This window comes from Pimephales promelas, chromosome 15, assembly GCF_988280905.1.
Source record: "Pimephales promelas chromosome 15, fPimPro1.hap1.1, whole genome shotgun sequence".
Lineage (NCBI taxonomy): Eukaryota > Metazoa > Chordata > Actinopteri > Cypriniformes > Leuciscidae > Pimephales > Pimephales promelas.
Genome location: NC_142783.1, coordinates 15,288,402 through 15,294,005, shown reverse-complemented (window position 1 = coordinate 15,294,005; position 5,604 = coordinate 15,288,402).

Below are 5,604 nucleotides of genomic sequence, written 5' to 3'. Positions count from 1 at the left end.
ATACCTGGTGGGGTCTTCTGCTGTTGTTGCCCATCCGCCTCAATGTTGTGTGTGTTGTGGTTTCACAAATGCTTTGCTGCATACCTCGGTTGTAACGAGTGGTTATTTCAGTCAAAGTTGCTCTTCTATCAGCTTGAATCAGTCGGCCCATTCTCCTCTGACCTCTAGCATCAACAAGGCATTTTCGCCCCAAAGGACTGTTGCATACTGGATGTTTTTCCCTTTTACATACCATTCTTTGTAAACCTTAGAAATGGTTGTGCATGAAAATACCAGTAACTGAGCAGATTGTGAAATACTGAGACCTTTGGAACTGTGTACTAAGACCGTCTGGCACAAACAACCATGCCAGCTCAAAATTACTTAAATCAACTTTCTTTCCCATTCTGACATTCAGTCATGTAACAGGAAAGCATTATGAAATTGTTTGCTTACAGTTCACAATGTACCTATGGTCAGATCCAATACAGTTGGCAGTTCTGTGATGTCACAGATCCTACAATATCCAAACAAAATAATATTGGTTAAATAAATGCTTTGTTTATAATTAGGAGTTACTATTTTTAATGTTTTCAAATGACAAATTTTCATCAGTCATAAATATATTGTTTTTATATTTATGATTTGCATACTCAATTATTTGAGAAATCTTAACTAGTTCTATTAAATTTAATTTGGCATGATACCAAATGGAGATATTTAGATGTCCTACTTAATTTTTATTTACTTATTTACTCAATTTATAATGCATATTTCATATGTATTTTTCTTTTCTTTCCATTGAGCTGGCCTCTTTTCTTTGTATATGAGCGTCACCAGTGTTTTGGAACCACAGCCAGGGACACTCATTTGTTTGTGTATACCAGAGAAGGCATTATTTTACTCTGTGTTCTAGAAGAGGTTGCTTTTGGTGGCATGACGTGTGTGTGGTGGTGAGAAGCCGAGGGTCGGATGCTTAATGTCGAAGATGAATAAGCAAATGCGTAAATCGATGAACTCGGGCCATGGTTCTCTTTATGAAGCTTGTCGTAAAGCCATCATTTAGGATTTGTGTCGGCATAAACAACCTGTCTTTCCTTTTTATGGGAGGTATGGAGGAATGGAAAGCGCCTATATTACCGAGACAATTTTGCGGATGACCTTTAGTTTAGTGGATGCCAATTTATCCTGCTGAGTGAAACAGCGAAAGGGAAAAAATGTAAGAGCAAATGTGCTCTGACAAGGCCGGTTTTCAGAGCAATCCAGAACGTGTTTAGAGATATCAGTCATTTAGCCAAAGTAGCTGTTTCAGGTTATTATTGATGGACTGACCTCTTTGACTTTGCCTTTCAACACTATTCTCAGAGGGGACCAGCACATTATTACTACAAATTTTGAGTGTGGTTTGCAAGAGCAGAGGAAAAATGTCAAAGTTGCATCTATATTAATATTTTTGCTCCCTATCAGGTTTTGGCATTGCGAAATAGGCTCATTGAGAGGGTATGCACTTGTCTCGTAGCATAGCTGATGGAGAGACATTTATGGACCCCCAAGCCACTGTTAGTCCTGGGAATTATGAAACTCATAAACCAGCTCGACTCCAGGAGCTAGTAAGACATGATGAAAGGAGGGCCTTGAGACAGAGAAATCACCAGTCCGAGTTTGGAAATGTCATCCAGACTTACGATATGATCAAGAGCACTGTCTCTGGTGCCCAAGGTGTCCTCTAAACTGAGCACTCTGCATATAGAATGCCATGATAAGATAATGCTTAACGTTTCTATGCAAACTTCAATTTGTGCTTAGTCATCGGAATAGCTAATTCATCCAAATATATTCTTTCAATATTCATTCACCCCCATGTTGATTTGTATAGCCTTCTTCCTTGGATCACAGAAAGAGAAATTTGGAGATTAAAGAAATTCTGCTAGTTGCTCTCCCCAAACCCCCAATTATAATTGTGTTGTATATTTTTCAAGGTTCAGAAAGGTTGGAAAAGAATCGCAAAAGTAGGTCCCTTTCAGTCGAGTATGTCAGATGTCAGATGTAGTTGACGTCAACTGAATGGGAATCAAGCCAGGAAGCTAGTCAGCTTCAAGTACTATTGAACGAGCAAATGGAATTGGCGTTCTCCACCCCCGCGGCACAGGTATAAATACGGAAGTGGCTGCACACAATAGTTGCCTTTCGCTTCGGGGCCTCTTGATGTCTATGAAGAGAGTGCTGTTGTTTACAAGGAGTAAGTGTGTCAGTGTTCTTCTGGAAGAGTGCAGTGGTGATTGCAAGCTTTGTGCTCTCAACTGCTGTTTAAACAGCAACACATTTCTGAATGTTTATGTTTGTTGATGGCTGTTTAGAGGGCAGAAAGGTGAGTGCTTCACTGTTTCAGTTCAATGTTCAGTGTTGCCGCAGTCATTATCCTGTGTGCTCCGTCACTGGGTCCTATTTTCTGAAAGAGAAACACGGGTGTGTGTACATCTTTTTCAAGATGTCATTCCACCTGTGCGTTTCTGGATGTGATTGTTCCCTGTTCCTCTCTGATGGTCACAATTGTTGCATCACATGTTTGGGCTTACAGCATGGTGAAGCAGCTTTTGTGGATGGTTCATCTTCCCATTGCGGAAATATGACTGTCGCAGTGTTGAGATCAAGACTTGCTTTCATCTGCGAAGCTGGAGTCCTCATTACCATGCCCTGCCCTTGGGTGCCGCATGGGATGGGTGATAGGAGGATAGTGTTCTCTGGGATGTGGAGGATAGTGTTCACAGGGAATGGTTACCGGAATGTCTCGCCCGGTAACCATTCCCTGTGGGCTTCTCACTCCTCCCTTCCACCAGCAGCCGGTTGAGTCCCCCATGAAGCGTGCTGTTTCATCTGTAATGGGTGGGCCAGCCATTTTACCCAGGGCTTCCCCAGAGGACAGGACGCCAATTGTAGCATTGGAGGGTAAGCTGGAACCTGGAGATGTTGACTCGACTGTGCTGTCTCCCACCGGGTGTATAATGTTGCCCAAGCCGAATCCAGAATTGTCAGCTATGCTGAAAGGGCTACATGAGTGTCGTGGAGTGCGCGATCAGTCTGGCGATGTCCACCTTAGTGGTTCAGGAGCGCCATCGTTGGCTCAGCCTGGTTGATATGGCAGATGCGGTTCAGTACCTGGTCTCCCTAATTTCCAAGGTTGGGCTAGTCGACAATGCAGCGAACGACTGCGCCCAACAGTTCTCTGCCACCCAAGCGCAGACGGTGGCCATCCGGCATATCCTGCTCTGGCGGCCCGCTGCTGCCTTCACCCCACTGCCGGTGGCAGTTCCCCCACCTGCTCATCGCTGAGGGAATTCCCCTGCCGCTACTCCCACTGGGCCTCCGCAGTAGCCTCAGGTCAGGCCTCAGCATGGAGCCAGCCACAGTAGGGATGCCCAGCCCGCTCCAGGCGCTTCCAAGTCAGATGGCAAGCGAAAGCATTCCTGAGCGGGGCGCTCAGGGATGGAGGAAGATGTTCTTGGAGTTGGTCATCGATCCACTCCCTCCCCCGGGTGAGGGCTGGGTGGAGTCTTCATTTGTGTCCGTGTCTGTTCCACCGCTTGTTCCCAAAAGAGCAGAGGAAGCAGTACCCACACTTCAAAGAAAGAGCAAATGCCTCTGTTCCTGGGTCCCAAGACAGTAAGTCTGGTGTTGTGCGACCCTGTAAAGCTTGCACCCCTCAGCCCCCTCTTGTTCGCCATTGGTTCAAGGACCCTGTCATCAGCCTTCTCACGGATCCCTGGCCGTCTCGTGGAGACAGATAAGTGTTGTACACAACACTCAGACCCTGCTTCAGGACACCTTCGGGCCTTCCGAGCCAGGTCCCTGTCCTCCACCTGTCCCACCTCGGGTATGTCTATGGTCCCTGGCCCGGTTCGTGAAAGCCAGAAATACTTCCCAACCGGTCCAGATGGCCCCAAACTCATACTCGGCTTGCGATTCCCTTTCGCTCGGCTTTCGCCCAAGCTCAGTGATACTTATCACACCTCGGTGTTGAACAAATATGCTCCTAAAAATAGTGGCTTTAGTCACACCTAAGTGTTGAGCAGTGCTCCTGTCTTATGTGCTCATATCACAGTCTTCTGGCAAAGGACGTGATGCAGCCTCTCCCTCCAGCTGAAATTAAGGTGGAGATGCAGCCTCTATAAGCCTGTACTTCATTGTACCCTAGAGAGGTGGTTTACGACCATCTTGGTCCAGTGTTAATTGAGACAGTGTTAATTGAGACTTTTTCGAAAGCCTCCATTCCAATTGTTACACAGAGATGCATTTCCAAATGCTCTGTCTCCAAGATTGGTATGCAGCTTTCAACCTTAGAGAGACGTACTTCAGATCACTATACTTCTTCACCACAGGACATCCTGTGTTTGTGTGTTCGAAAGGTGTGAAGTATCAGTACAAAGTCCTACCCTTTAAGTGCTTATAGCCAGTTGGGTCCTCAGGTCAACTGGGAAAGAGTAATCTCTTTTCTAGTTTGGAGATGGATTCTGGCAACCGCATCTCTAAAAAATAGTGTGTGAGATGGCTAGTGCTGTATAGAAGTGAGAAAGGGTCTCACTGAATCTCTTCAGAGGCTCCTGAGGTATGGTAGACGCAGCCGCTCGGCTTGCTCCATATGAATTCCACTTCAGCACTGACTTCACGGCCGAGTAATTTCGCGGCACGCTCCGTGTGAAAGCACCCTGGTCTGCTGCCAAACCCTCAGTCCGTAACAGAAATTTTATTTCTCCGGGCCAACGGTCCCTAGAACAAGTGTCCATCACAACCGGGTGAGGGGCCATATACAAAGGGCATGCAGTAATGGAGGTCTGGGGGGACCTCCGATTGCATTGGCATCCATTGCTTCGAGTTGCTTACAGTTCATCTCGCTATGAGAAACCGCTACTCAGCGAATTTGTATTGTTCTGAAAACACAACATTGCGACCATTTATGCTACGTTTCCCTTGCATGTTACAAATCGCCTGACACCTCCTCCTTGGAGTCAGAAGCTTCTGAGAAGCCTTTCTGGGGTTCATATGTTGTGATCCCTGCAGTGATCCCATATGTGTATTATTCCACGATACGGCTCCCTGCGGCGAGTCCGTGTCTTTTCCACCTTAAATCGACGGCGGGTTCAGGAGGCTTTTGTCTAGGCACTGGAAGGTAGCAGCACTAGTGGCGTTTTCAAATAAATCCCCATTCAGTCGATGTTGACTACGTCTGATGTCTAGTGGCTCCAAAGACACTTTAAAAAATGTTTTGTTGTTGTAATACTATATAATACTGTTATAGTGTCATGTTATAATACTATCTTACATACTAACTTGATACAACAATTCCTTAGTTGATTCCTTGAAAAAATCTTGTATATGTGCAGTGTTCTGTGTTTGATCCGGACCATCCTGATTCAGGATGTTTAAATTCTGTTTTTTATTTTCATTTTTTATTTAAAAGTTATGTATTGTTTTGAGCAGGGTCTCCTTGAGAGTAATGAAACTTATGCCACTTTATCACACATCTTCCCCTTGGGCACCAAGTGAGTCTAGACTGCCACTGAAATGACTGGTGATTATTTTACGAAGGCAAAATTGTGTTATGATTATTAAATTTAGCATTACAAGGGA